The sequence below is a fragment of the Elephantulus edwardii genome, unplaced genomic scaffold, assembly GCF_000299155.1.
Source record: "Elephantulus edwardii isolate Elephantulus edwardi_28Jun2011 unplaced genomic scaffold, EleEdw1.0 scaffold00246, whole genome shotgun sequence".
In the NCBI taxonomy this organism is placed as follows: domain Eukaryota; kingdom Metazoa; phylum Chordata; class Mammalia; order Macroscelidea; family Macroscelididae; genus Elephantulus; species Elephantulus edwardii.
The window spans coordinates 313,313-322,892 of record NW_006399996.1 but is presented as its reverse complement, the minus strand read 5'-3'; the positions used below and the strand labels follow the sequence as shown (position 1 = coordinate 322,892).

The 9,580-nt window shown below is 45.8% G+C and overlaps 1 pseudogene; it reads right to left on the bottom strand.

Annotated features, from left to right (window-relative positions):
- Positions 1-4,189: 4,189 nt before the first annotated feature.
- LOC102876021 overlaps positions 4,190-9,580 on the bottom strand; it is a 29,892-nt pseudogene continuing 24,501 nt past the window's right edge.

The window sequence follows — 9,580 nt, the reverse complement described above, 5'->3', positions numbered from 1 at the left end:
TATAGATCTCTTCCAGTCAGTTGGCCAAGTGGTTGTTCTCCAGATTTCTTGGCACAACTTGGTGAGCACATCCAAGGCAGCATCTGTTAGCTGAAATATGTCAATTGGTATACTATCTATGGACCTTCAAAAAAACAAATAGGTCTGTCTTGGAAAGGGTGAAACCAAAATTCTCCTTGGAGGCTAGAATTTGGAAGCTCCATCTCACATACTTTGGACAAGTGGACAGGAGAGAGCAACTCTTGGAGAAGGACATCCTGCTTGAAAAGGTGAACAAACAGCGCAGGAGAGGAAGACCTTGGATGAGATGGATTGATACAGTGACTGGGCCAACGGGGGTTGGAGTGTTGGAATTATTAAGACTCGCTCAAGACAGGGTAAGGTTCAGAGCTATTGTACAGAGCTATGGGTCACAGGTGACTTGACAACACAAAATAACAACTCCAGTGGAGCATCTGGTGGATTAGAACTGTGAGCTTTCGGTATTACAGTGCAGCTTCTTGCCACTAGACTACCAGAGCTCTCTCATTCTTTGATTTCTTGACTGTTGCTTTCATGGGTGATGATTATGGATACTAGTAAAATTAAATCCTTGACAACATCGATCATTTTTACCATTGCAGGATTATTTATCATTATGTTGTTTATTAGTCCAGCACACTTGTGTGTCAGTTTTCTGTACTGGTTGTACAGGTTGCTGTAATGTTGAAGCTGTGTCACAGGTAATTCAAGTATTAGTAGGGTCAACCATGGTGGAACTGGTTTAAGTGGATTTTCCAGACAAAAACAGGATAAGGACCAGGTTGCTTTTGAACACAGAACTGGTGCTTTTCAAAATATTTTGGTTATTTTGCAAGCATTTTCATTTTCTTTATATTGAGTTGTAATCCCTACTGAAGACTAAGATCTCTCTCTCTCTTTCTCTCTCTCTCTCTGTGTGAGTGTGTGTGTGTTTCAGAGTTTATGTCATTGACAATCTCAACAAAAACAGTTAGATGATTATGAATTGTTTTCCATCCAAAAAAATTTTTTATAAATAACCAAAATATTTTGTCAACACTCTTAATAGGAAGCCATAAATAAATAAAGCTGATGGATTTCAGTCTCTGATTCAACAAACGGTCACAGACTAACTGCTTACACACGTCTCTCCCTGGCTTCCTGCCCTAAACAATCTTTGTAGGGTCTGTACTGGGAGTGGCTTGGGGACCAGTATCTCTTTGTATCCTCACAGGCCCCCTGTGACTATCTAATTCCTGGGTGGGCAGAGTGTTCAGATTCTAGAGTGGGTGCCCTACCATGAAGTCTCAGAAGACATTGGAGAAACCAGAAAACCTGAGTTCAACACAAGTGGCCTGAATGGAGAGTGCCGGGGCTAAGATGCTGCAGACTGTGCAAGCTGGACCACGCTGAGCATCTGCAGCTGACAGGAAACATTAATTTTTCAAATGCAGCCAAGAAACCAAGAAAAGCATGGTACTTAAGTGTGAATCAGAGCAATAGGGCATAAATGAAAGTATGTTGCATTATAAATGAATCAGCCTATGTGCACAATCAGGTCTACTTTGAGGAGCTGTTTTTGGTGTGGCTGGGAACTTTGGGTTCAAGCAAGAGAGCATATAGCCTCTCCTTATGCTACCAGCTCAGCCACGGTGCCTCTCAGGGTCCAGGTGGCTTCTGTCAGGAGGGCCAAGCCCCAGAAGCATGTTATCCAAAATAAGGAACCTCAGGCAAGCTTACACCAAGTGACTAAAAGTGGCTGTACCCCTTGAAAAGAGGGGCTACTAGCTCCCTGGCCCTCTCCTCTGTGTTACCCCCCTACTCACAGCAGGATAGCAGTGCACCCACTCTGTCTGTCTTCATTGGTTCCAAGGGGTAAACTGGGCACTGCAGGATGATCTGAGGGGGCCTTGGAGAAATTCCTTCACTGATACAGTAGCTCTACTTGGACTACATGCTCTTTGTTCCCACTCCTGCAGCTACCAAATTCCTTCACACATGGCAGGAAGAGTGGGAGCTAGAGAAAAACCAGGGACAGGAAAGGCGAGCCCCAGAAGGTCAGCCCCACCCACATGGCTCCAAGGCACCCAGAGGAAGGCCTGTGTTGCGGGACACCCATTCCCTCTTCTGGGATACACTGGAGGTCGGACAGGACACTCTCCCCTCTACACCTAAGACCTGGGACCCACCCGCAGCTCCCTGAAGTGCCAGGTCTTGGACCTTGCTTGATAGAGAGGGTGCTCAGGTGAGAGACTTCTACAGTGCTGGGGGTAGGGGGCAAACTCAGGAGCTGAGACATGGAGTATGTGTGTAGGGGGTGTACAAGGGCACAGGGATGCAAGAAACATTTAAAATGATAAAAAACATGGCTTGTCATAGGGCCATCAGGTAGACAGGGGCCAGGAAGGTAGGGAAAGGGAGAGACAGCTCTTGGGGTTGGTAGACTGAGTTTGTGAGTACCAGAGACACCACTGAGAATTGTTTCTTCCAACCCTAGTAGAAATCCTGCAAGTCCAAGTCCCTCCCAGTCACCAAACGCCACGGTCAGTGGTGCAGCGCTGGTGAGCAGCCTGGCACAGCATGCTCCAGCCCAGGAGCCCGATGCACGTTATATCCAGCACTACGACAGCTAAGATCCAGGACTCCTTGGACAAGTCTTGAGGTGGAGGGCAGGAAACAGGCAGCCTCCAATGAGCCCAGAGTCCTACAATGGAGAAGCACGTCCTCTGCTCCTAGGCTTCCCTGTTTGGACTTTCCCTGGCTATTGCCTTTCCAATCCTGGGACATCCCTCTGCCCACCAAGGTGAGCAGTGCGGGGCAGAGACACCTTCCCAGGATGAGCCCTGTAGGCAGTAGGTCAGTGAAGCATGAAGCAAACTAGGTTCTCACCTAAATGTTCAAGGTCACATTTACTCGGCTATAGACAGGGTGGTGTGTGGTGTTGGGTGCTTTAGAAACTTCAAAAGGGCTGCAGGTGCCCAGCAAACTGCGACCAAAAGAAACATAGCTAGAGGTGCTGGGAGCTGGTCTACTCTCCAGCTGAACAAGGATGGGGACTGTGCATAGGTAAGTGTGGTCTTCAAGGAACAGGGCTCGTCGGCTGATAGGGGAGCAGGCCAGGCCCTGGTTTGGCATAACTGTCCTCTCTGAGCTGTTCAGTCCCCATCAGTGTCTGCCTTCTCCATGACTTCACCTATATACCTGCTCCATGGTGCACACCGGGTGGGTAGGACCACCTTACCTTTTATCTTCTTTTTTTTTAATTAATTTTAATGAAAGTTTACAGAGACGTAAGGTTTCCATTCATTCATTGTTGCACTTTTCTCCCTGACCACCCTCTCCCCCCAATTCACTCTTCTCTTTGAAAAGTAAAAGAAAAATTATTTTATTGTTATACAATCCCTATCCCCAGGTCCACTCCACTATGCAGCCTTCATTCTGGACTCCTGTCATGATAATAATAACTAATCATATATCCCTTTTAAATAGTTCTCTCCCTCATCTGCTTCAATGCAATATACATTACTTATCCTCTCTTTCCTTAAGTTCCCCTAAACCCCAAAGTCAGTCCCATTTTACAACAGTGGCCCTATGCAATATTTGTCCTTTTGTGATTGAGATATTTCACTCAGCATAATGTCCTCCAGGGTCACCCATTTTGTATAATGTTGCATGAGTTCCTTGTTTTTCAATAAAGCATAGTAAACCATTGTGTGAATATACCAGAGCTTCTCTATCCATTCATTCTTGGATTGTTTCCAACTCTTTGCTATTGTGAACAAAGCCGTGATAAACACGAGTGTGCAACCTTTTATCTTCTTTAAGCCTTGACTGTAACAGGGAGAAGAGGCCTGGAGAGCAGAAAGGATCTACATTTCCTGGCTATCTATGCACCTTTCCAACATAACTTGCTTTGACCTCCTGAGTTTCCACACTTACTTTTAGGAATCCTGGCTTTAGAGGAACAGTAAGACTCTTTATCCACCCTCTCCCACTCCCTGTTTCTTTCAGAATTTGTTAAACAGGTCTGGGCACTACCTTCCTGAGTCCAGGGTAGGGTCTGCGCACGTGCATGCCCACTGGTCTTATGCTTTTCTGTCCCCTACTCTTTGTCCTCCAAAGCAGTGGGCCATCACTGGGACCACTGGGATAGCGGGGCTCATGCCCCGGTGGGCCCCACAGTAGTGCTCTACCATTTCTCCATGATGCAGTTCAAGTAGTCCTCTGCGCGCCTGGCCTGGCTCCTCAGCATCTTCTTGCGCACGTGCCTCTGTGACACAGTGCAGTGGATGCTCTTCGCAGCTGGGGGGCGCTGTTCGCAGCTGTTGCTTGTACTGACAGGCGCTTCTCCAAGAGGTCCTTGGAGAAGGAGCTGCATGTCTCACTCTTTGAGCTCCTCGGTGCAGTAGATGGTGTCCCCTCCCGCCTCCACGCCGCCCACTCGGCTGCTGTTGTATTGTGTGAAAGGCTACATGAATATGAAGTTGAATGTTCACTCAGACGGGTACCGTGTCTTGCCTTGGAATTGTCAGGCCAAAGAAGGCCATGTCCTGCAAGTTCTTGGCGCTCTCCAGCAGCAGCTGGGCACTTGCCCTCAGGATTGAACGACTGATTATACCAGCCCACCAGGCCCAGGTCGGCCAGCATGTGCACTCGGAGGTTCTTGGCCAGGTTGTAAGTGCACCCCATAAACTCCTGTAGCGTACAGCCTGACCAGCCTGTACCTTCATAGCAGGGAGGAGCTCCTCAGGTGTGGGTGTACGTCCATCACACATGGCCAAACAGCACGTGCCACCACTCGTTTAGGTGGTGGGAACAAGGATCCAGCAACAGGAAGAAGTAGCAGCACTTTCTGGACGTCCACAGCACAGCCGGTCCCAGTCCAGCAGGCCAGGCACGCAGTTGCCTGTTGTGCAGACCGCAGTTCCAGCCAATGAAAAAGCACAGGAGAGCCAAGTCTCCCTGCCACTGGGCGGTAGCTGGTGCATTTCTTCTGGCTGGGCCTGCAGTCGTAGGGCACATCAAGGCGCACGTTCTGCACTAGGTGGCCACGGAAAGTGGTGCCACCCGTTTCCTGGATGTGCAGGAAGACAATCAATCGCGTCGTCGCCCTTCATGTCAAAGCGTTGTGACCTCTCCAGCTCGCGCACTTGAAGGTCGTACTTCTCTTAGCGGTGCTCACGCCAGGAGGCTGGAGGATGCCTGTGGTGCAGCCAGGTACATCCCGCAGTGATGCAGGCTGGAGCCCCAGCCCCGCGTTGCACCCTAGCTGACGCCCGCTCCACTATGTTCAGCGACTTGCCTAGTCAAGCCTAGGCCTAAGCCCGCCCAGTCCCCCCTCCGCGCCCATATGCTTCGCTAAATGCGTCATAACTTGGTGGGTTTTGCGAGCGAAGTTATAGACAGTCTTGTTGGCTTGTTTTACATTATTAATATAACATTTTATTTACCCAGTCCACTATTTTTGACATCTAAGCAGTTTCTAATTTTTCTCTACTGTAAGTGAAGCCTTTAAAATGGATTTCGTCTCAACATGAAGAAAACGAAAATCCTCCCCACTGGGCCAGTAGGCAATATCATGATTGATGTAGAGAAGGTTGACATTGTTGCTGAAGAGCAATGATGCCAGGTTAAAGACTAAGGTATAGCTGATTCAAATCATGGTCTTTTCAATTAATTACTATTCATCTGAAAGATGGACAATGACAAAATATGACTGAGGGAAGCCGACTATCAAATTTAATAATAGTAGACCAAATGCTGTATTGGGAAATGAGGGAAGCTTAATACAAGCTGAAGGTCACCTTGTAGCACTGGGGCTAGGAGTCAACATTGTTCTTAGTTTGTGTCAAATGAATCCTTCCCTCGAGGAACTTGGCCTTATCTGTAAAAGACTTCACCATTATCCTTTGTTTTTGTTTTGTACTTCCTTGTGATTTTACTTTGTTTACCTTCCTTATGATTCTAAATAAATACTCAGAGAAGCATGGCTTGGGGCCTTCAGTCATGGGAACTGTTGGCCCCCTGTTTTTCACACTCTCTGCTCTATATCATTCCTGGTAGTCTGTCTCATTATTAATAATTATAAAATTATTTCATTCTTTGGGACCCTCGGTCTGCAACAGATGACAGAAGAATAATCAATGCCTTTGAGTTATGATGTCGAAGAAGATTACGGAAAAGAACAAATAAATATTTCTTGGTGCAAGCAGGGTACTCCTGAGAGGCAGGGATGATGAAACTTTACCTCACATATTTTGGGCACATTTTTAAGAGGGGTCAGTCCTTAAAAAGGGACATCATATTTGAAAGAGTGAAGAGTCAGAGAAAGAGAGGAAGACCCTCAATGACATAGACTGGCATAGTGACTGGAGGGATGGAGTATGTCAGAGTTAGGGCAAAGTTCAGAACCCTGTTCACAGGGTTATTATGGTTGACTTGATAGCCCCTAACAATAAGGTAAGTGAAGGAGGAAGTAGAAACTGGCTTAGCTTGGAATCACACTGAGACCTAACATAGTCTGGGCCTGCCCATTGAGTGGAAAGTCAGTTTGTATGCTATGCTTTGTATGGACTTTGCAGCTAAGAGGAAGGGGAGTTTAGGTGGAAGCCTAAGATAAGAAGGGCAATATGGATCTGTATGAGAGTTCTTGTCCAGCTTCACGGGCTCTAATCTCTGTCCTACAGAGTAAAACCATAGGTCAATGTCAAAGGAGCCCCTATAAAGCCTCAAGAGAACAAAAAACAAATAGAGGGAATAAGGTTCCACAGAGGAGCTGCTCACACTTTTCAAAGAGCACAGCGTGACTTTGGGGACAATGAGAACTCCAGCAAATCCAGAAGAATGCCATTGTGGCACATGGACAACTAACAAGGCTGAAGCCTCCAGTTTCCCACTGAAGACCTCATGAAGGGAAGAGCAAGAGCCAGCACACTCTGGGCTCTGTCCTTAATGGCCTCAGGCAGTCCCCATACACTGGCACGGCCCTGGATCTCACTTTGTTTCTAAGTGTTTGGTGATTTTCCTCTTACCTTTCTGTTTCTGGCTTCTAGTTTGAGTTCCTATTTGTAAGACAGCATGATTTCAGTTCCTTTATATTTGTCAAGATGTATTTAATGGCCCAGGATATGATCTATTTTGGCATATGTTCTGTGGGAAGTGAAAAGAATGCATATTCACCTATTATTAGATGAAATGTGCTGTAAATGTTGGTTACAGACTGTAGTTGATGATGTTTAATACTTCTCTATTTTGCTGATTTTTTTTCTAGTTGTTCAACTAGTTGTTGAAAAGTAGGCCATAGGTTATGGATTTAGAGAAACCTGGTTTGAACCCTGGATATATTACTTACTAGTAATATATAGACAAAGTCAGAATTCAGTCCTGGTAGAACTCTTCTGAGATCCAAACTATATTGGCCTAACATGAGAAATAGCAAGCACATACATATATATATTCCTTGGAGAAGAATATCATGCTTGGAAGGGTCGAGGATCAACTCAGAATAGGAAGACCCTGGACAAGATGGATTGACACAGCAACTGTAGCAATGGGGTCAGGTGTGCTGAGATGATGAGGTTGGCTCAGGATAGGGCAGGGTTCATAGGATCACTATGAGTGGAGTTAACTTGAAGGCAATAACAACAACACAGACTGGCTAACAATGGTCTAAACACTTCACATAGGTTGATATGTATATAATCCTCATTATAGATATACAAGGCAAGTATAATTATTATCCATACTTTCTAGGTGAAAGTCCGAGTGGCATAAACAGCTAACTAAAGGTTGCCACATGTCAGAATCCACTTGAGGGAAGTGGATTCCATTCATTGTAGTGGTGTGGTAGACCACCATGGTGAGGATCTTACCAAGAGCCTGTCAAGCTCTATTGCTGTGTATGTTAGGTGTGATTTATTCAAGTACAACTCATAGCAAGCCCGTGAGAAATAGATCTGAACTCTGTCCTATCTTGTGCCATCCTTATCATCCCCCATACATTTTAATTCATTGCCACAGACAGTGCATCAATCCATCTTGTTGAGAGTCTTCCTGTCTCTCACTGACCCTCCACCTTTCCAAATATGATGTCCTTTTCTAAGAAATAGTCTCTCCTAACATGTCCAAAGTACGTGAGATGAAGCTTCATCAATATTGCCTCTAAGGAACATTGTGGCTGCACTTTCTTCAACACATACCTGTTTGTTCTTTTGGCAGTCCGTGAGATACTCATCTCTAACACCACAACTCAAAGGCACCGATTCATCTTCTGTCATCCTTATCCATTGTCCAGCTCTCAAATACAGGGCCTTTTCAAGTCCTCCATGTATTCCAAAAAAATACATAATAGACATGCATTTGTGGCTAATCATCAAAGTCTGGTGAAAGAAGGGACTGGCTTCTAGGAAGAGAGAGCTTCCACAAAAGTAATTCTTATCTCTCCAGAAATAGGACAGTGGGGCCAGACCACCTGGATTTGTTCCTACACTCAATCTCCTCACCTGTAAAACTCAACTCCAAGTCCCTTTGCTCATTGAACTGATTACGACTCTGTTTTTTGTAGAGTAGAACAGCTTCGTCGAGTTTCCTTGGCTGTAATCTTTACTGAACTCAGACAATTGCTAGGCCTCATAACAACCCTAAGGACAAGGTAGATTGGCCCCGTCGGGGGAGAAGATTGCTTAATCTTTCCGCCAAAGGTCAGTTGGTGAGTTCAAATCTATGACCTTTCAATTAGCAGTCCAGTGCTTAATCCACTGCACCACCAGGGCTCTGTTGGGAATGGTGGTGGAAGTGGAACACAGTATGATAAACAGCAAAGTCTATGGGTCAAATCACCTGCGTTTGAATTTGGACTCCCTTCCTCATTGGCACCCTGAGCTCAGGCAATTTACCCCCTCTCTCTCTGTTTCTGCCTTCTCGCCGATAAGATGAAGCCAGTTAACAGTACTGATTCGACAGGGAGCACCAGCAGCGTAGAGATTAGGACTTGCACTGCCAACTTCATGGTGGATGGTTCAAATCCATCAGTTTCTCCGAGGGAGAAAGAAGTAGTCTCCTCTCATGTGATTCACAGACCCTGAAAACCTGCTGAAGGGTCAGTCGACTCTGACTCAAAGATACACAACATACCACAACATTCCACAGTTATAGTAGGGATTAAAGAAATTAGCACATTTAAATGTGTATCAGCATCATTTGTGTTACTGTTACTTTTTGTGGAGTGTCTTAATGGACTAATCCCTGAATAAAAAGAGTGATTAAAAGCTCTTATCTTTTAAAAAAGAATGCTTCTTGGAGCTCTCATGGCAGAGTGGTAAGAAGCTGTGCTTCAACCCCAAAGGCACACAGTTTGAATCCACAGATGCACCGCTGGAGAAGGAGGGACAAGCTCCTCCTGTGCCAGTTGGGTCCAATTTGATGGAAGAAGGAAAGGAAAGGAGAGGAAAGGAGAGGAAAGGAGAGGAAAGGAGAGGAAAGGAGAGGAAAGGAGAGGAAAGGAGAGGAAAGGAAAGGAAAGGAAAGGAAAGGAAAGGAAAGGAAAGGAAAGGAAAGGAAAGGAAAGGAAAGGAAAGGAAAG